At 47.6% G+C, this 22735-nt stretch overlaps 1 protein-coding gene across 1 annotated transcript in view; it reads left to right on the top strand.

The window, feature by feature from the left end:
• LOC124305740 (WD repeat-containing protein 48) overlaps positions 1-19545 on the top strand; it is a 108937-nt gene extending 89392 nt beyond the window's left edge. The window contains exon 12 of the transcript XR_006908438.1: positions 19378-19545. The gene's annotated coding sequence lies outside the window, so the exon portion shown is untranslated. The remainder of the gene's footprint in view (positions 1-19377) is intronic.
• Positions 19546-22735: the final 3190 nt, after the last annotated feature.

The raw sequence follows: 22735 nt of genomic DNA, 5'->3' as shown, positions 1-22735 counted from the left end.
GATTTTTTGAACCCCCGCAAACGTCTGATAACCGCGAGGCTGCCACGGGAAAGTCATACTCTAGCCCGTTAACACCTTGCGGATATAAATATTGCTGTAAACAAAACAGGGGTTGCCCGTGCTGCCCGTTAAAGCAACGGTCACCTCCGGGACGTTCCCCGCAAAGGGAGCCTTTAAACTGTCCTGGGGCTCGCCGGGCAAATTCCCCTGCGGGCCCGACCGGAGTGAGCGAGTCGAGTCGACCCCGAGAACACCAACAGTCAGTGAGGTTCCTGGAGAACGATGTCTCGTTCTCTGGACCCCCACCGACCAGGAGAGCCCAGTAGTCGAACTAAGTGCTCCCGAACTTCGTAACAAGAAGGGAAAATTCTGTCTTGACACGGGTTCATCAGCCAGCTTAATTAAACTAAATGCCCTCGATCCAGACTTAATTGTAAACACTGACGATAAAATATGGGTAACAGGATTAGAGGAATCGGATATTCCGACACTCGGCTCAGTTGTCCTCCACATCTCTGAAAAACCAGCCAAGTTTTATGTGTTACGAAACCTGCCGCTGAGAAGCGACGCGTTAATCGGTAAACCTTATTTTTTCGCGGAAAAAGCCGAAATTTCATTTCACCATAATACTCTAGTTACCTCAAGCGATCCCATCCGACCTAAGCCTTTCATAGGCCTACCTCCTTCCGACGCAGAACCTACAAGGCGCGTGTTAGCGGCGAAAATCGCTTCGGAGAAACGAAGTTATAAACTGCGCGAGCGTACGAGTGAGCAAATAAGCATCCCTTTAAAGAACGCGAATCTAAAGGAGGGATACTTACCGCGAATCGAAACTCAACCGGGTGTGTTTATCGGAGAAAGTATCGTTGCTCCTACGGGAGGATCGTGCTACGTCTTAGCAATAAACACGCTATTCGACGACATCGAATTAGAAATCGAGCCTCAGGAACTCGAAGATTTCGAGCCATATCGGGAGAACGGCTATTGGAGCGGCGAAAGCTCCGACGGTAGCGGTGTAGAGACTACTCCGCCGACGGATCGAGTAGAAGCCATAATTGAATCACTGCGGTTAGATAGGCTCAATGAGGTAGAGCGTGCACATGTTATAAGTCTCATCGAGGAATACCCTCACATGTATAAGCTACCAGGCGATAGATTGCGATGCGCGGATCAAGTTCGCCATCGGATCCCGACGGTGGACGAGCTCCCGGTAAACGCAAAACAATACAGATTTCCTGTGGTGTATCGGTCGGAACTGGAGCGGCAAGTTGAGAAAAAGCTAAGTGAGGGAATAATTGTTCATTCACGCTCCCCGTATAACTCGCCGGTCTGGATAGTTCCCAAAAAAACCGACTCTCAAGGGAATCCGCGGATGCGCATGGTCATCGATTTCCGTAAACTGAACGAGAAGACGATTTCCGACGCGTACCCCCTCCCGAATATGATAGAAATACTCGAACAGCTGGGAAAAGCTACGTACTTTTCGACATTCGATCTAGCGAGCGGCTTCCAGCAGATCCCGATGGATTGGAGAGACGGTCCAAAGACAGCGTTTTCCACGATAAACGGGCACTACGAGTACGCTCGCATGCCCGTAGGTCTCAAAAACGCGCCCGCGACCTTTCAGCGCCTGATGGATCGGGTACTGATTGGGTTGCAAGTGACAGAACTGTTCGTGTATCTCGACGATATCGTAGTATTTGCGGAAACTCTCGAGGAGCATAAGACTAAAATCCGGCGTCTCATGCAACGTCTCGAGGAAGCTAACCTCGTCCTCAAACCGGATAAATGTGAGTTCTTGCGTAGCGAAGTCGCGTATCTCGGGCATATCGTTAGCCGCGACGGGTTGCGAATGGACCCGAAGAAGCTAGAGGCAGTGTGTAAATTTCCGCACCCAAGGACGCAGAAAAACGTGCGGCAATTTCTGGGACTCGCCGATTATTACCGTCGGTTTATTCCGGATTTCGCTGCCATATCCAAGCCCTTATCAGACTTACTCAAAAAGGGAAAACCATTCGTATGGGAGCGAGAGCAGAAAAACAGCTTTCGCAGGCTTCGCAAGGCCCTCTGTCGAGAACCGATCTTACAATATCCCGATCTATCTAAACAATTTATCTTGACGACCGACGCCTCGGAATTTGCACTCGGAGCAGTATTGTCGCAAATTCACGATGGCCACGATCTACCGGTCGCGTACCACTCTAGAATCTTCACTAACGCTGAAAAGAACTACGGAACTACGGAACAAGAGTGTCTGGCCATAATCGATTCAATTGAATATTTCTCCACGTATCTCTATGGAAGAAAATTTAAGCTCGTAAGCGATCACGAGCCTCTCAAATAGATGCGTTCTACGCTTGATCCTGGCAAGAGCCTCAACAGATGGAAAATTAGGTTATGTAAATACGATTATGAATTCCAACATAAGCCAGGGCGTGAAAATGTAAATGCCGATGCACTCTCCCGTAATCCCGTAGACCTAAAGAAACTCTCGTCTACAAGTGATTCGGACGTAGAGACGAACGTCCCTCAGAAGGCTCAGGTTTTGCCTTTATCTTTGAAACCTTTCGGAAATCGTAAAGGCACGACGCCCAGCACAGAAGTGTCGACACCTGAGACATCAGCTGGCCCGTCCAAGGCCGACGCATCAATCGTAGCGGCGCGCACACGTTCGCGCCTACGTAGCGTGCCCACGGTGCCAACAGTACCCAAAAGAAGAGAGGGGAGCTCGGAGAGCTCAGGCCCGGTGGCGAGACGCACGCGCGGGAAGGTCGTTACAAGACCCGCGAGGCGCCCACCTCCCGCCGACGCGAAACCCTCCGGATCTGAACCCGAGAGCTCAGGGCCACTCATACAGCGCTTGCACCGCAGTATGTTGCCCTCACAGTTACTTCCTCCGAAAAGACCGAAGTCTCCACCCCCCGTAGAGGTCAAGCCCCTCGGAGGTCCCCAAGAGCCGGTGTTTTCTTCGGAATCCGCAAGCGCGACGTCTGACCAGAGGCCTGCCACTATCACGGTCGCGCTCACCGCCCCCAGCAACGATTCAGATGGAAGCACGGAGGAATCGGAAGAAGATAGTACAAAGACGGTAACGGCAACTCTTGAAGATTCAATTAACAAATTCAACGAATCATTAAGGCGTTTGGAAGAGCGGCATCACACCAAATCCTCCCGTGACCCCCAAAAAAGGCCTGATAAAACAGATTTAGACTGGCCTGATCATCTGTCGGAGGGGGATGAGGTAGAAGAGGAGGCCCGGATGATTCTCCAAGAACAAGACCCTTTCGATGACATCGCCGGAGATGCTGAGCTTGCCAGCCGCTTGAAAGCGTTAGGAGGTAGGTTCAAGTCACCATCGGACCAGGAATTAGTACGGCGGCTGAGTGCGAGGGAGAAGATATCATCACGCACGGTAGAAGAAGGAACGGAGGCGGACGACGAGAGCGATGAGCAACCAGCTGAGAGAGAGAGTATGCCGCGAGAAAGCGCGAGAGTGAGACCCAAGACAAGTATGGCCGTGGGACTCGAGCGCGAACCCGACACCTCGCAGCCCGCTCGGACCTTTCTACTGCCCGCCCCCCGCCTCACGGTGAGATGGTCATTGCCCAGCAACGATGCGGCCCCGGCTGCAAAGTCTACACCATACCGAGCACGTGCGCTACCACGTGCTACACCTTCCGAAAAGTCCACCGGTAATAAAAGCAAATTCATAACTTTCTCTGATGACCCTATCATAATGGGATCGAAAGACACGAGTTCGTCCCCGATCATGTCGTCCTCACTGGACTCCTCCAGTGAAGAGGAACCTGACCAAGAAAAACCTATAGCAAAAACAAGTACGATAATTAGCTCGCGAGAATGTCTAACGTACAAACCAGATAATTTAGTCCATTTCATCTCTGCGGATGGAGAACTATCAACCTCAGTGGGAAAACTACTCGCTGACTTAGGCAGGTTAGATGGACAAACAATTAAAGACCGGAATTTATCGATCGGACAAATAGCGGTGACTCCGTATGGGTCCAATAAAATTTATAGTATTGTTATTAAAAAACGGTACTACGACGAAACAAACACCGAGCACATATACAAGGGACTCGAGAATCTTAAATTCGCCCTTCAACAAGCGGCCGTGAAGTCGGTTCGTATTTCACGCTCGGGCGACTATACGGACGAACTACCGCGCACAAAACTGCTCGATTGGTTAAACAAGATACTCGGTAAAACAAACATAGTCACCACGATATGCTACGGTACCATTCGACGACCACCGGACGACCAACACCATCAAATAATTGAGGAATTTCATGCGAGCCTTGTCGGAGGCCATCGACGGGTAACCAAGACCTATCGTAAAATCCGTGAACGTTTTTATTGGCCTTCGCTGAGAAATGAAGTGCAAAATTATATTCGTAGCTGCAAAGGCTGTCAGGAACGTAAATTGGTTCGAGCGAAGACGCGCGAGCCGATGCTCATTACTGATACGCCGGCTGACGTTTTTGATAAGGTGTCACTCGATACGGTGCGTCCGTTGCCGACAACACCACATGGCAATAAGCACATATTAACCATGCAAGACCACTTATCGAAATATTGTTTAGCGGAACCGATACCCGATTTAAAAGCGACTACGATCGCCGAAGCTATGGCGAGGCGATTAATTGCGCAATTCGGAGCTCCCCGTGCGATCCTTACTGATCGCGGAGCAGCCTTTACCGGAAATTTACTACGCGAAATATCCAAAATCTTTCACATAAATCAACTCACGACTTCCGGCTATCGACCACAGACGAACGGAGCGCTCGAACGAAGTCACATACTGTTAGCGGAATACATAAAGCAGTATGCAGGTACGTACGACGATTGGGACCGTTTGTTGCCTTACGCGGAATTATCGTATAACACTAGCGTGCACGAGGCGACAAATTTCACCCCTTACGAAATCGTGTACGGGAGGCTGCCTCGGCTACCGAGTCAGTTCCCCGTGGACGAAAAACTATCCACGTATAATTCGTATACTATCGAGCTAATAAAACGCCTCTCCGAAATACGCGAAATGGCCGGTGAAAATCAAAATCGCGCGAAGGAAACAACCAAAAAATACTACGACAAGAAAGTCCGTCCTTTCCCAGGTAAAGTGAGCGACCTTGCCTATGTCCTTAAGGAACCTCGTAAGGGTAAGTTCGACTCCCAATATCATGGCCCATATAAAATTGTCCAAATAACTGACCATAGCAATATAATACTAGAGGCAGAAAACGGGAAAAGGATAAGGAAGCATGCCGACAAGGTAAAACTGGCAGTGGTATAAGCCGCTAGCCAGATTGCTGAAATTGTACCATAAAAATATATGTGTCGGAATGTACAGCGGAGCTACGCAGTAATTGCCGTAAGCGAAGCAAACATGTGTATGAAGGTGTGCAAGTATGAGTGTGAAAGGTACCAGTAAGGCGTGTGTAAACATGTTATCTGCATGTGTTCGCAGAAGAGTGCAGGAGTGAGAAAGCGAGACGCGTAAACAACCAGTGTAGGAGTACGAGCCACCGTCCACCAATTCGACGATGTTGTGCATGTGGGTGCTTCTAGCTTCGACGGCCCTGGCCGCCGCCGAGCTTCGCAGCAACAACGCGTATCACATAACACCCATGAAAGACCAGCCGGGAATTGACTACGAGAGGGTGGCCCCCCTCCGCCTGCAACACGTGGACTGGAGAGTCACCGTGTTCATGGATATAGACGCCTTTATTACGGATTCACCCCCCGCCGAGAGGCAGTTAAACGAAGCGTTCAAGGCATGCTCCCAGGTCATGACCAAGGAGGCTTGCCGTGAAACGACAAATTTGGATTACCTTCAAGGACTCATGAGGCGCGCTAAAGAAATGGCGGATAACCTTGAAGCCATTTCTCACCACTCCAGACTCAGCGCGCCGATGAAGCCATTACAAATCAGAACTATGAAGAAACGATCGGTCCCGCTAGGTTTCATTGGGTCGCTCAGCAAATCGCTGTTCGGCACCATGAACGAAGAGGATGCTACGTATATCAATGCGCAGATCGATCGATTGTTTAGCGACCAATCCAATCTAACTCAAATTATCAGCAAGGAAATACATGTAACCCACTCAAAATTCCAGGAGTTGCATCGAGAACATCGGATGGAATTAGACATGGTTGATAAACTGCACGCACGGATTGATCAGTTATCCAACCAGACGAGTTTGATGATGCGCCGGAACATCCTAGCGAACTTCGCGTACCGAGTGGAGGCTAAGGTCAAGCAGTATATCCAGACAAGCGAGAAGTACTTGCACGCGTTATCGATGGCTAGAGAAGGACGCTACGACCCCAGCATGTTAACAGCGACGCAGCTGACTGCCATAACGAAGGAAATACAAACTCGGGCACCCGATTTCGAATTTCCCCTCGCGATCGAGTACTTACGAGGAGAATCGTTGGCCCGCGTAGTCAATACGGACATTGTATCTCACTCGGGCAGGATCCTAATTGTGGTACATATCCCCCTGCTCGAGCGAACGGCTTATCATCTCTACCGAATGCACGCGTGGCCAGCCTCCCAGCGCGGAACGCTACTAAACGGATCGGCTCATATTCAGCCGTCGGCACCGTATATAGTTGTGTCGGCAGACCACCGTACATACTTTATGGCGGACTCCGTATACATAAACCAATGCACCAGTGTAGAGCGCCGATACATCTGCTCGATGGAGACCCCTCTGAAGGAGGTATCGACGTCACAGCAATGCGAGGTAGCGATGCTAATAAACCCATCAATCGACGCATATAGGCACTGCGATGTGAGGATACAAACGACGGATGACCCGTTCTGGAAGCATCTACCCTCCCAGGGTGGATGGCTCTATTAGTTACACGCATCAGAACATATCCACATACTCTGTCCAGCAAGAATGGAAGTCTCAACCACGTTGAAAGGTGCCGGGATACTCCACCTCAGCGCTGACTGTGTTGGACGCACCCGAAGTACCTCCCTTACTGGAATGCGGGTTTACGAGAGTCGTGAGCAATACTTTTATGCGCCGGAAATTTCACTGAATATTTCTCAAATTGCCCCCAGCTTCGGAAAACCGTTGGAGGAAAAATTATAAAACTCAGGTCAAGGCAATATACTGTCGCAATATACCGAGAAGGACTCAGCATGGCGAACGTCACGTGCTGACGAATCCCTGGACGACGTACAACGGCGACTCTCAGAAATCGGCGGCCACCGCCGTGACAAGGAAGAACAGCACATCCTATTTACGACCGGGTTTGCCCTGGACCTCCTTCTTGGAATAATATTGGCTACTTACATATGGCGAACCAACATCTACAAAGTGGCTAAATGGATTGGGTTGCCATGCAGACGCCCGAAGCGTACGGCACCTGCAACACATTACGAAGACATCGAGCTAGCCCAGACAAAACAGGCCCCACGTCGAGACCACGGCGGCGCCGGAAACCCGAGCGCTGCCCCAGGAATTGCTCCGCGTACACGGTACGAAGTGGATAAGGAAAGAACAACGGGTCAACCCAAGGGAAGAGGAGGAGAGTCTTCTTGCCCCCTTCCGCGGCAAGAGGCTGAGGTGGCATACTAGGAGAATAACACCCTCAGAAACATCGAGACTTCTCCCACTACCACGCCAAAGGGAAGGAGAGCCAGAGGGCCTAACCATACGCCATTCGATTCCCGGAGTTAGACCCGAGCAGTCGCAATTTTAGAAGAGAATACAGCACTTTGAAAATCGAGTAGAAAATGTCCAACGCGGTTAACTTAAACACGTTCGCGAGGGCGAAGGCAACCAAGGAGTGCGCGGTCTGCCGCGAAAGCCTAACGAGTTGCCCAAACTGGGTAACTTGCTATCTAAAATGGGCGGATCAGGGGAACGGGTCGGACCTCAGCCCCTGTCCACTGTGTAAAACGGAGCTACCGGGAAAGGAACGGGTGGCTCACGCACTCTCGTGCTTATCTAAGTGCGAGATAGCGATCCGGCCACCAGTACGAGTACCAGCGCCAGTACGAGAGCTACCACCAGCAAGAGTAACAGCGCCCGAACCAGCACCGGCTGAGGCGGCGGTTTCGACCGTTTCGCCGAAGCTGGTGGTGACAGCGCTACCTCCGACGGCGAAGGCGACGACGGCGGCGATGACCCAGGCGGTGGAGAGGCTGAGGAGCGGCACCTGTCCGACCTGCGGAAAGAGCGGAGGAAACCAGCATTGGGAGGAATGCTACTTGGAGCGTTTCCTCTCGCGCCGGAGGGCGGCGAGCTCGACCTGTACACTCTGCGGCGAGAGTGTCGGAAATAGGCCGGGCCTACACGCGGGCCACTGCGTGGAAGCTTTCAGCCGCCTCCTCGTCGAGAAGAAAGCAGCTCCGAAGACAACCCGAGAAGAAAGACCTACGCCAAGGATCAACGCGCCAGTGCAGGCGACGACGTCGCGGCGCCATACCCCCGCAACCAAAGACAAGTCAATACAAACCGGGCGGGACACCAAGGACAAGGGAATCCAAACCGACCACCTGGTCATCTTGGAGGGAGAAGAGGCTCCCTTCTTGATTGATTACAGGAGGTTGACCAGGGTGATGATTCCCGCCGTCCGTACGCGGATCCTGGGTCGCTGGATCACCCTGGAAAGGGCGATGAAGCAACTCCTGGGACCCGCAGAAGAAGAAGAACCGGCAGAGGGGAACCTCATCCAGTGGGAGATTCCACCCACAACGCCAGGATCTCCGGCGAACCTCGCGGACGTCCTGGTGGACGAACCGGAGGTCGTCGAGGACCTCATCCAGTGGGAGACTCCACCCGCAACCCTCCAGGCCGAGCCAACACAGACGGAAGGAGATGATAACACCAAGGCCGTCTGAGGAGACCTGAGGACCAAGCTCACGAGGGCAACGCAGCTGGCGAGACGCAAGGACGACCGAGCGACGAGCCAGCAGTGTGGTGACAAGTGAGTGATAAAGCCAAACGAAAACAAAAAGAAAAGTGTTGTGTGTGTGTGTGTGTGCGGGTCATGAAAGAGCGTATGCGCAACACACAAAACAATGTAAATACCGAATGTATGAAATATGCGGTCAGCTGTGAGCCAACCCTTCAGTGTCCGTGTCACCGTCGGCCCGGCGCACCGAGTCGATGAGAGCATCGACACCTAAGGGGGGAGGGATGTCACGAGCGCCGCACATTTACCCAAAACTGTAATATATAACCGATCATAACAATTATCATTTTTCATTATTATTATCTTAGAGACAAAGAAGCATAGTTTTAGTTTGACCATATAAAATATCTTATTATAATCAGTTCGTGGTATAGCCAAGCGCGACGGCGTAGCTGGACAGCCAGCAACGTCAGCGTCTTCGCGCCCGCCGGATCCCGGGTGTAATCAACACCGGGATGAGGCGAGCGCGAAATCACGCGCTTCGAGGATGACCGTTGCGAGGCGAGCCTTTGTTTGAAATTGCAAAGTCAGCAAAAAGTTCGCTCGCCGCCCGACGTTCCAAGGGGTGTCGGACGAGCGAGCGAAGACAGTCCCGTTAGAGACAGCATCAAACCAACATCTACGGAATCAGGCTCCTTCAGAGCTGTCGAGTAAAGAGTTATCAGTCTTGGGTCTCCGACGATCAGAGAGAGAATTCCCTGTAAATCTACACGCGGTCGTCCAAGCATCTCGCGTCGCGACATCAGTCTGTGAAGTTAGAATTAAGCGCAATACGCAAAGCCACGAACTTAATCAAGCCGTGTAGTACGTAAGTGAGTGAGTGAAGGTGTAAACTTCGGCACCTGCGAGGCCGAAGCAGAATCCGCGAGAGAGAGAGTGCGAAAGAGCGAGAACGTGAGTAGCATAAGAACGTACTGTAAGCTTCCTTGTCTATAACCTTGCTGCTTCCAGTTATTTCATTAAATATTTTTACTTGCTTCCATTCAAAACATTGGTACAAAATAATTGATATCCTTCAAACCATTTCCCACGGAACGCCCTGTAGAGGACCTTCACCTCCGAATCCACCAAAAATTAAATAAATAAACCTCGTTAATAACAAAGAGGGTGAAGTCGTCGCGTGCGAGACCGCTCCGCACGTGACAAGGCGACAAATTTCACCCCATACGAAATCGTGTATGGGAGGCTGCCTCGGCTACCGAGTCAGTTCCCCGTGGACGAAAAACTATCCACGTATAATTCGTATATTATCGAGCTAAAAAAACGCCTCTCCGAAATACGCGAAATGGCCGGTGAAAATCAAAATCGCGCGAAGGAAACAATCAAAAAATACTACGACAAGAAAGTCCGTCCTTTCCCAGGTAAAGTGAGCGACCTTGCCTATGTCCTTAAGGAACCTCGTAAGGGTAAGTTCGACTCCCAATATCATGGCCCATATAAAATCGTCCAGATAACTGACCATAGTAATATAATACTGGAGGCAGAGAATGGGAAAAGGATAAGGAAGCATGCCGACAAGGTAAAACTGGCAGTGGTATAAGCCGCTATCCAGTTTGCTGAAGTTGTACCATATAAAAAGGTATATCGGAATGTACAGCTGAGCTACGCAGTAATTGCCGTAAGCAAAGCAAACATGTGTATGAGGGTGCGCAAGTATGAGTGTGAGAGGTACCAGTAAAGCGTGTGTAAACATGTTATCTGCATGTGTTCGCAGAAGAGTGCGGGAGTGAGAAAGCGAGACGCGTGAACAACCAGTGTAGGAGTATGAGCCACCGTCCACCAATTCGACGATGTTGTGCGTGTGGGTGCTTCTAGCTTCGACGGCCCTGGCCGCCGCAGAGCTTCGCAGCAACAACGCGTATCACATAACACCCATGGAAGATCAACCGGGAATTTACTACGAGAGGGTGGCCCCCCTCCGCCTGCAACACGTGGACTGGAGAGTCACCGTGTTTATGGATATAGACGCTTTCATTACGGATTCACCCCCCGCTGAAAGGCAGTGAAACGAAGCGTTCAAGGCATGCTGCCGGGTCACGACCAGGGAGGCTTGCCGTGAAATGACAAATTTGGACTACCTTCAAGGACTCATGCGGCGCGCTGAAGAAATGGCAGATAACCTTGAAGCCATTTCTCACAACTCCAGACTCGGGGCGCCAATTAAGCCATTACGAATCCGAACTATGAAGAAGCGATCGGTGCCGCTAGGTTTCATTGGGTCGCTCAGCAAATCGCTATTCGGCACAATGAATGAAGAGGATGCAACGTATATCAATGCGCAGATCGATCGATTGTTTAGTGACCAATCCAATCTAACTGAAATAATCAGCAAGGAAATACACGTGACCCACTCGAGATTCCAGTAGTTACATCGAGAACATCTGATGGAATTAGACATGGTTGATAAGCTGCACGCACGAATCAATCAACTATCCAACCAGACGAGTATGACGATGCGCCGGAACGTCTTAGCGAACTTCGTGTACCGGGTGGAGGCAAAGATCAAGCAATATATCCAGACAAGCGAGAGGTACTTGCACGCGATATCGATGGCTAGAGAAGGACGTTACGATCTCAGCATGTTAACAGCGACGCAGCTGACCGCCATCACGAAGGAAATACAGACTCGGGCACCCGATTTTGAATTCCCCCTCTCGACCGAGTACCTACGAGGAGAATCGTTATCCCGCATTGTTGATACGGATATTGTGTTTCACTCGGGCAGGATCCCCATTGTGGTTCATATTCCCGTGCTCGAGCGAGCGGCTTATCATCTTTACCGCATGCACGCGTGGCCAGCCTTCCAACGCGGAACGCTACTAAACGGATCGGCTCATATTCAACCGTCGGCGCCGTATATAGTTGTGTCGGCGGACCGCCGTACATACTTTATGGCAGACTCCGTATACATTAACGAACGCACCAGTGTAGAGCGCCGTTATATCTGCTCGATGGAGACCCCTCTGAAGGAGGTATCGACATCGCGGCAATGCGAGGTAGTGATGCTAATAAACCCCTCAATCGACGCATATAGGCACTGCGATGTGAGGATTCAAACGACGGACGACTCGTTCTGGAAGCATCTACCCTCCCAGGGTGGATGGCTCTATTCGCTGCACGCACCGGAGCATCTCCATATACTCTGTCCGGCAAGGATGGAAGTCTCAACCACGTTGAAAGGTGCCGGGATACTCCACCTCAGCGCTGACTGTGTTGGACGCACCCGAAGTACCTCCCTCACTGGAATGCGCGTTTACGAGAGTCGTGAACAATACTTTTACGCGCCGGAGATTTCACTGAACATCTCTCTAATTGCCCCCAGTTTCGGAGAACCGTTGGAGGGAAAATTAGAAAACTCGGGACAAGGCAACATACTGTCGCAATATACCAGGAAGGGCTCAGCATGGCGAATGTCACGTGCTGACGAATCCCTGGACGACGTGCAACAACGACTCTCAGAAATCGGCAGCCACCGCCGTGACAAAGAGGAACAGCACGTCTTGTTTACGACCGGGTTTTCCCTGGACCTCCTTCTCGGAATAATATTGGTTACCTACATATGGCGAGCCAACATCTACAAAATGGCTAAGTGGATTGGGTTGCCATGCGGACGCCCGAAGCGTACGGCTCATGCAACTCATTACGAAGACATCGAGCTAGCCCAGACAAAACAGGCCCCACGTCGAGACCACGGCGGCGCCGGAAACCCGAGCGCTGCCCCAGGAATTGCTCCGCGTACACGGTACGAAGTGGAAAGGGAAGGAACAACGGGTCAACCCAAGGGAAGAAGAGGAGAGTCTTCTTGCCCCCTTCCCCGCCAAGAGGCTGAGGTGGCATATTAGGAGAATAACACCCTAGATGACATCGAGACTTCTCCCACCACAGCACCAAGGGGAAGGAGAGCCAGAGGGACTAACCAACGCCATTCGATCCCCGGAGTCAGACCCGAGCAGTCGCGAACTTCGGAAAAGGATTCAGTGTACTTCAAAATCAAGAGGAAATGTCCGACGCGAGCTATCTCCGTACGTTCGCCAGGGCGACGGCGAACAAGGCGTGCGCGGTCTGCCGCGAAAGTCAGACACGTTGCACCAGCTGGGTAACCTGTTACTTGAGATGGGCGGATCAGGAGGGTGGTTCGGACCTCAGCCCCTGTCCTCTGTGTGCAACAGAGCGACCGGGAAATGAGCAGCTGTCCCACGCAATCTCATGCCTATCAAAGTACGAGTTAGCGATTCGACCACCGGTACAAGTACCAGCACCGGCACGAGTACTACCACCGGCACGAGTGTCAGCACCCGAACCAGCACCGGCTGAGGCGGCGGTCTCGACCGTCTCGCCGAAGCTGGCGGCACCTCCGACGGCGAAGACGACCTCAGCAACGATGACCCGGGCGGTGGACAAGATGAGGCGCGGCATCTGTCCGACCTGCGGGAGGAACGGAGACAACCAGCACTGGGAGGAATGCTACCTGGAGCGCTTCCTCTCGCGCCGGAGGTCGGCAAGCTCTAATTGCACCCTCTGCGGCGAGAGTGTCGGCAACAGACCGGGCCTACACGCGGGCCACTGCCTCCTCGGCGAAAAGGAAGCCTCCGCCGCACGAGCAGCTCCTAAGGCCACCCAAGAGGTCAAATCAACACCGAAAACCGACGCACCCGTGCAGGCGACGACGTCACGACGCCATCTACCTGCCAACACCAAGGAGAAGGGGGTACAAACCGACCACCTGGTCGTCTTGGAGGGAGAAGAGGCTCCCTTCTTGATTGACTACAGGAGGTTAGCCAAGGTAATGATCCCCGCAGTCCGCACGCGAATCCTGGGCCGTTGGATCACCCTCCAAAGGGAAATGGACCAACACCTTGGACCCGCAGAGGAGGAAGCACCAGCCGAAGGCAATCTGATCGGCTGGGAAGAACCGGCCGGTGAGATGCCACCCGCAACGCCAGGATCTCCGGCGAATCTCGCGGACGTCCTGCAGGATGAACCGGAGGTCGTCGAGGATCTGATCCGGTGGGAGGAATCACCGAGCGGACCTCCACCCGCAACCCTCCAAGCCGAGCGAGCCGAGACAAAAGGAAACGAGGACATCAAGGCCGTCTGAGGACACCCGAGGACGCCAAGGACCAAACTCACGAGGGCGACGCAGCTGGCGAGACGCAAGGACGGCCGAGCGACGAGTCAGCAGTGTGGTGACAAGTGAGCGACATAACCAAAACCAGAAAGTGTCGTGTGTGTGTGCACGGGTCATGAAAGAGCGTATGTGCGATACACAGACAATGTAAATACCGATAATTCGAAATATGCGGTCAGCGGTGAGCCAACCCTCCAGTGTCCGTGTCACCGTCGGCCCGGCGCACCGAGTCGATGGGGGCATCGACACCTAAGGGGGGAGGGATGTCACGAGCGCCGCATATTTATTCGGACTATATCACCGATTATGTCAATTATTATTATCTCTAGAAGCAAGGAAGCATAGCATAAACATATTAATTAGTTAGTCTATATAAAATATTTTATTATAACCAGTTCGTGGAGTAACCGAGCGGAACGGCGTAGTTGGACGGCCAGCAACGTCAGCGTCTTCGCGCCCGCCGGATCCCGGGTGTAATCAACACCGGGATGAGGCGAACGCGAAATCACGCGCTTCGAGGATGACTGTCGCGAGGCGAGCCTTTGTTCCGGAATTATGTAGTTAGCGAAAACCCCGAATTGTAAATTCAGCGAAAACTCGCTCGCCGCCCGACGTTCCAAGGGGTGTCGGACGAGCGAGCGAAGGCAGTCCCGTCTTGAGACCGTCTGAATAACGACATCAGCGGAACCCGGCTCCTTCGAAGCGACCACGTATAGAGCTATAAATCCTTTTTCCGAAACCGACGATTAGAGCGTAATTCTCTAATCTACCCACGGCCGTAAAAGGTTACTCGCGTCGCGGTGTAAGTCTTACGAAGATAAAATAAGTGCAAGCGTTAAGCCACGAACTCTATTGAGCTGTGTAGCCTGTGAGTAAGTGTGTGTGAAGGCGTGTATACTTCGGCGAGTTCGAAGCCGAAGCTGCGAAGCGAGAGAGGGAGAGAACGTGAGTAGTATAAGACCAAAATAATTGTAAGCTTCCTTGTTTCGAACCTTCTCTGCTTTTTAGTTTTTGACCTATTAAACATTTTAACTTGGCTTTCCATCAAAACATTGGTACGATAAATTGAAATCTTCCAAACCTATTCCCAGGGAACGCCCTGTAGAGGACGTTCACCTCCCAACCCACCTAGGAAATAAATATAAACCTCCGTGAGAACTTAGAGGGTTGAAGCCGTCGCGTGCGAGACCGCTCCGCACGTGACACATATGTGAACAATATATCAAGCGCATGCGCATTGACTCACTATGAGCATGCGCATAAAAATTATATTTTCATTATAAACAGACGATAAAAAGATGTCTTGAAGGACTCATGTTTTTGATTTCTATGAGAAGTCGTCAAAATGAATACATTATGTTATCATAAAACTGACGTCTTTACTATGAGTTCTTAAAGAGATCATAATTTTGATTTCAATAAGAAGTCAAGAAAAAGAATACTTATGTATGGCACAAAACTAATGTCTTAAAAAAGACGTCTTAAGGAGTTCTAAATTTTGAGTTCTTAAATAAGATGTCTCTAAGAACTCATAGTTGGACTTCTGGCAGAAGTCTATCAAAAGGCTTCTCGCAGTATTCTTTATGATTTGGATGCTATCTGGGCGTGAGCTTGGAAAATCCATCTACATCTAGAGACGAAGTTGAATCAGAAACTTTGATAATCCTTGATAATACCCATCCAACCTCCAGAGCAAAACAGTTGGACGTGATCACAGACCCATCCTCTGAACCAAATCAGCCTAATGAGGTGACGGATATACCCTTCGAGTCAAAAAAGTTGGACGATGAGACAGAGTGCCTCCTAGGCGATGATCCAGCGCGCAACAATATTAAAAAAGTGGACTTACATCAAAGTCTGGTCGCTAGATGGTCCGCCTGGCTGTCGGAAGGCTTGACCAAAGAGGATAAGAACAGAGTCCTGGAAAAGTATCCTCGTACAGGAAACATTTCACTTGAAGCTCCAGCACTGAACGCTGAAATAGCTCTCACCCTGACTGAGGCTGCCTCCAAAAGAGATAATCTTTTTATCATTGAGCAGAACTATGTTGCTTCAGCTCTATCAGCCGTGGGAGAAGCAATCACAATGATTCTGAAAAATGACGGGGAACCAGTAGACCATCTTGAGTTGCTAGAATCATTAGCAGACGTGGGAAGATTAATTTCCCAACTTCATTACCAGATGTCTTCGGCTAGAAAGGCTTTTATTGCCCCGATACTGGCAAAACCGATGAAAGATCTGTTACAAAAGACAACGCCAGGTACATTCTTGTACGGGGATGATTTATCTGACCTAATCAAATCGGCCAAATCGATGAAAAAAATGGGAAAAGAAATTAAAAGTACCAGTACTCCGAGGACTCCTTCGGGACGTCCTTTAAACTGGCGGGGCCCGTATGTGAGACAGGGGATTCCACATCAGGGCCAGAAATCTTTTCGTCCAAAAACGAATTGTTCGAAGACGAACCCGTCCAGCAACAGGCCGTCGCAGAACAACTCGTTCAAACAAACCAGGGCGAACCAGAATCCCCAGAACAACATCGAGCGTCAGTAGAAATTGAGGTGAGACCAATAGCAGGCCGTCTTAAACATATTCATCAAAAGTGAAAAGAAATTACTCAAGATAAGATTATCTTAAAATGTGTAACTGGTTATGAAATACCGTTTACCAACAGGCCTCCACAAGCATTAAGTTATAAAAAAGATTCAGGTTTTTCTAGTGAAGCTGAATATTTTTTATCATTGGAGGTAAAAAAGTTATTAGCCTGTCCTGCTGTCGCTAGGTACAACCCTGTTGAAGGACAATTTCTATCACCGTTTTTCCTAGTTCCAAAACCGAACGGTTCGAAACGCTTTGTTTTAAACTTAAAAATCTTGAATCAATTTATAAAAACCTCACATTTCAAAATAGAAGATTTAAGAACTACGCTGAAATTAATCACTCAGGGCTCCTTTATCCGTAATCTTGACCTCAGATGCCTATTTTTAATCCCAGTAGACGAGAAATGTAGAAAATTTCTACGCTTTAAATTCAATGGCAATATTTTTGAATTTTCTTGATTGCCTTGTGGGCTTTCCACGAGCCCTTATGTGTTCACTAGGGTTCTAACATCTGTTTTAAGTTACCTGAGAGAAAGAAACCTATTATCTACAGTATACTTAGATGATATTCTGTGCATTGGGAACAATTTTCAAAACTGCTTAAGTAATGTAGAAACCATCAGAAATCTACTTGTATGTTTGGGCTTTGAAATTATTGAAGATAAAAGCTCGCAGAAGCCAGAACTTTCATGCAGATTCCTTGGGTTCATAATTAATTCAGGTGACATGACGCTAGCTTTACCAGTAGAGAAAAGAATTAATTTAGTAAGGCTTGTTAAAGAATATTTAGGAAAATATAAGTGTCAGATTAGAGATTTCGCACGATTAATCGGCATGCTCGTCGCAGCGTGTTCAGCTGTCTCTTATGGATGGCTTTATACGAAGTTGTTGCAGAGAGAAAAACTAACTGCACTCTTACTAAATGAGCAGGACTTTATTTAGGAAATGCTGATACCTAGCAGTATACAAAACGACAATTGGGGCTATTCACCATCCCTGTAGTTAGAAATCCTGATCGAAAGTTTAAATTTGAAGTAGAAATATTTTCTAATGCGCCTCTAACAGGCTGGGGTGCCCACTGCAATAATCAGAGTGCTCACGGGTTTTGGACGCGATCATAAAGCAAACTTGACATGAATCGCCTTGAGCTTATAGCAGCTTTCCTGGCGCTCAGATGTTTCGCTCGAGATATCTTGAACTGGATGATTGGTCAGAAACCTTTGGAATTGGTGCGAAGAGAGAAAAATTTGGGTCTACGCATCATATATTCCTTCCAAAGAAAACACGGTTGCCGATAGGGAATCGAGAAACAAAGACATTGATACCCAGTGGGAGTTAGCCGAATCTGCTTTCAAGCAAATTACCGACAAATGGGGTCCCCTGGAAATAGATCTTTTCGCTTCAAGAAATAATTCAAAAGTCAAACAGTTTTGCTCGTGGAAAAGACACCCTGAAGCAGTAACAGTGAATGCTTTCACGATTAGCTGGAATAACTACCGTTTCTACGCTTTTCCACCTTTTGCTATTATTTCAAGAGTTCTCCAACAAATCAGGTTCGACAAGGCTCAAGGAGTCATAATTGTACCTCATTGGCCTACGCAGCCACGGTTCCCCGTATTTACATCCATGCTCACTTTTGTTCCTCTGTAGGAAATCAATTACTTTGTTTAGAAAGCACGAAGAGACAGTCATCGCATTGACTTTTAAACATACGCCGAATACTCCCCAGACAACGAAACCAGGAATGAAATCTGAGATATGATTTTTTTTACAAATTTCCAATGGTTGATAACACGAAACTGTGATTAATTATTAATATTGTCATTCAGAGGGAGAAAAAAAAATGTGTCTTAGGTGTGTGAAAATAATATAACAAAAGTGGTGGAACGTCACGACTTTTTGTTTACTACCGCACACACAACTGTATCTGATAAACATCAATTCAACTGAAATTATTCAAACAAATAACATAGGAATCGTTGTTATCGAAACGGCACCTCGTATTTTCCTTATTGTGCTATTTAATGTTGAAAATAGGTATAGCGACAGTCCCGTAGGGTCTCGAGAATAAGCAGGGTCTTGCTATCGGCGGATACGACAAGCTGGCAAAACCAGACATGAAACGCAAGATAAGTTTCTTTTTAACAAACGCTCATATTAAATACTACAAAATTCTAAGGAATACTTCTTATTGCAAATAAATCTGAGCTTCAGCGTTTCTGTAATGCGAGAATGGTATCACGATAATGGTGAAAAGTCGAGTTCATATCCGTTTGATTTTAATGCACGTGAAACTGCGTCTGTCGTTTCAAAAATGTTAGATTTAATTTGATCAAAATATGTGCCTCGTAATTTTGTAATCGCGATATTTGATTTTCAAAAATGGGTACGACGGCAGTACCGTGGGGTGTGGACGACCGCAAGGAATGGCTTTATGTGGGCGGTAACACAGAATGAGACTAAAAATGAAACGCAACATCAGTTTCTTTTTACCAAACGCTCTTATTGAATACTACAAAAATCTAATGAATCTTATTGTAAATAAATCTGAGTTTCAGCGTTTCTGTAATGCTAGAAGAGTGTCACGCAAATGGTGAAAAGACGAGTTCACATCCAATAACTTTTGTTAGATTGATTTTATCAAAATATGTGCCTCGTAATTTTCTAATCGTGATATTTGATTCTCAAAAACAGGTACGATAACAGTTCCGTGGGGTGTGGACGACAGCAGGGAACGGCTTTTGGTGGTGGTTTTAGTGGGTATTCCGTAAGGCGAGTTCCACACTCCTGGGAGTGACGGTACCCTACCTAGGGTGGTCCATAAAGGATTTCCCCACCGATTTGGCCATGTGAAAAAGAAATGCACACACACGAATACAGGTACTCAGATTACGTCAATTCAGCAATTTAAACTTGTATGTCGACTTGGTGCACCTGTGAAAAAATAGACCATTTATAATTGTTGATATTTTAGGTCCCCATCTTCAAATAAATATGTGAGGTGTCCTTATTTATTTAGTTAATGACGATGGTATGATTCTTTATTCATACTTAATAATGATTGGTAAGATACATTGTAATTGAGTTATATATGCTCGTGCGCTACATGGCGGACTATCTTCTACTCACTCTTGCTTAAACACTCATACGCACACACCTTTTCATAGCTGCGCGCGCATCCTCGTTTGTAGCATTCACTCATATCAAGATATAAGTATATGTATATAATTGTTCTCGCATGTAATTACAGCATACGAATTACACATATTTTAACAATAATAATACCACGTCCATTTCATAATGCATTATATTTTCAGTAAATAATGCATCAATTCCATGTCTCTAACCAAATTTGTGTAATCAAAACAAAGAAATGAATGAATGTGTGAATGAAACGAGTTCATGCAACACTTTTCAAATTGTCCTGAAAGTACAAACAGCACCGAGTAGCGGAAAACGATCTCTTAGTAATATTTTGACAGTCAACTCTCGCTAATTTTCATAAGAAAATTATCATATTTAAATTATCATTAAGTACGGTTAAGCACAGGGTACGACGTGTGGGTTGACAATGTGAAAATGATCGCCGTCACAGAGATTATGTACAAGGGTCCGAAAGAAACGACACGAGCACTCTTGAAAATTATCTTAGTCAACAATAGTTTGAAAGAGATGAGTCCAACCGGGAAAAGCAAACACGAAGCAATACCGGCGAATGTTTATTACGCAGTAAAAAGTCATTACGCATTATTCAATGTATGATATGTAGCGGACAACATTGCAAATATTATACCCGGATCCCTGTAAATTTCAGCATTCATCGAAAAAATTTTCAGCGAGGAGGACGGATTAACATGCGAAGAGTATCGAATGTGCATAACTCTGTTGTGCAATACTATGCGCAATCCTAAAAAAATAAGAGATCCACGACTTTACGCATTATACATATTTTGAAAGAAACAAAATATTTCATTGCACACGTAAAGACTAATCGAACATTTGGATTTCCATATCTGTAAGGAATCGTATAGAATTAGGTATCCAATCTCTGTGTTGAAGCAAGCTTCGCATATTTTTCTTGTGCGCATGCGTGTCGCTGGGTGCCATATTTTTTTTCTTCCAAAATGTAACGACCTGCGAGCCCGCGTCCAGTTAGTCACTTTCGAGCAGAGCAACGACAAACACGTGCCCCAATAAAGCAATATATTTTCTTTGTTCTTTCAATAACGAGACGCGTACGTTTATTCTCCCTCACTTCCTTTCCTTGTCTCTAGTTGGCTGTCTCGAGAAGAGAAGAAAGAATGAAACTGTGGAATACTTTAACACTCTGCATCGGTTTATAAGCTTAATATTATTTTGCCAATTATTGTCATTGCCGAACTGTCATCTAATTGAAATGGAAAGTGAAGCGTGGCGATCGCACTTACGAAAATATACTGTCCCTGTCGCCCACGAAATGGAACAATTTGAAATCAAACTAACTTATCTGTAAGTGTTGTTCGATTGTAATTATATAAGAGTCTTGTTCGAGATAATTATAAGGTAGTACCGCTACTTCCCGCCAGGGTGCGCCACATTTCAGAAAGTATAATAAAAATCACGCCGACCGGCCTGTCCCCGCTGACTTATCTTCATAAAGTTTGAAGCTGCTCTTATACATACTGTAACGTTCTTGAACGTTACGAAAATAAATATTATTAGAAGATTTTTCAATTGTTCGTAACTACGCGGCGTAGATCGAGGTTAGGTGGTAAAGAGAACTAGGGTGGCGGTACGTTTTTTTTTTATGCGACCGGTAAAACAGCGCGGTTCTTTATTGACACTATGCTTTTTAGGAGACGTATACATAAATACATATAGATAATAAAGAATATAAAAACTAAAGGGACGTACAATACATTTCACGAGACGCACACATTCACGGCGGTCCGCTCGGGACAGACTAACTCGGCCCCCAACCCCAGTCGTGCGGCTAGGCCGCGCTTTTCGCGTCTCATTAATGGGTGGGGGTAGTGCGGTCCGATAATCACGCCGTATTTCTTAGATTCTTAACAATATGGATTCGTGAGTTTGATTATCAAGCCAAAATCAAAGGCGTGAATAAAATGCTGAGAATGAGCTTTAATTGCAGGGTACGTGTTTCTGGTTTTAAGTCTGAAACAAGACTGTTTTTACAATAATGTTGGTTGACGCAGCAACCTTATTCTTTTAAAAGACATAAGAGGTTTATAAACGTCTTTTATCTGTGATGACTACTAGATCATTAAAAACGGGGCAAAACGGGTGATTTCACCCTTTGTAACAATACTATGTCCAAAAATAAAAAAACGTTGTAACAAACACCAACTTCGTCCAGAACGTGAAATCTTTGGGTGGGAAAATCTGTAAAAGGGTGGGAGTGTAATCATCTCGAACGAGACTCTTATATAATTACAATCGAACTTCACTTACAGGTAAGATAGTTTGATTTTAAATTATATTGCGAGTGTCGTTCTTCGAAATGACAAGGTAGATGTTCAGAGTAAGGTAACCTACCTACCTATAATATTATAAATTTCGAATGACCAAACACAGAGTTCGTAAGTGGGCATATTTTTCTTTACTGAAATCGTGATTTTTTTTCCAATAAATCCGGAATATATAAGTATTTTAATGTATTGTAACGGGTGCGGTTTATCTTGAGGCCAGAGCCTATAAGATAAACCTGTTATTGTGTGTTCTTTGTCACTTTTAAATGACAGTATATATTTATATGGAACCCCCTCTGATGGGTAAAAAGCAGGATCAGCTTATCAGACCCAATAACCCTGAACAGTCGAACTATGCGGACTTAGGTATCACCAAAGCCGCCTTGATGCGTGAACAGGCACCTCCGCGCGCTGCTCCCTTCGGTAAGACAAGGGCTTGTTGGCCGTTGCTTCAAGCTGGAGACTAGTGAGCGAGGCGTATGTCACCTAGTCGGAGATACGGGTTTTCCAGTATTCCCTTCTAATTGCGAACGCGGAGTAAACAGAGTCGCCTGCCTATTTTCAGTTGTGGGTTACTGACCCTA

Source organism: Neodiprion virginianus, chromosome 5 (genome assembly GCF_021901495.1).
Source record: "Neodiprion virginianus isolate iyNeoVirg1 chromosome 5, iyNeoVirg1.1, whole genome shotgun sequence".
Lineage (NCBI taxonomy): Eukaryota > Metazoa > Arthropoda > Insecta > Hymenoptera > Diprionidae > Neodiprion > Neodiprion virginianus.
The sequence above is the reverse complement of the archived record's forward strand: the minus strand, read 5'-3'. Positions and strand labels throughout refer to the sequence as shown.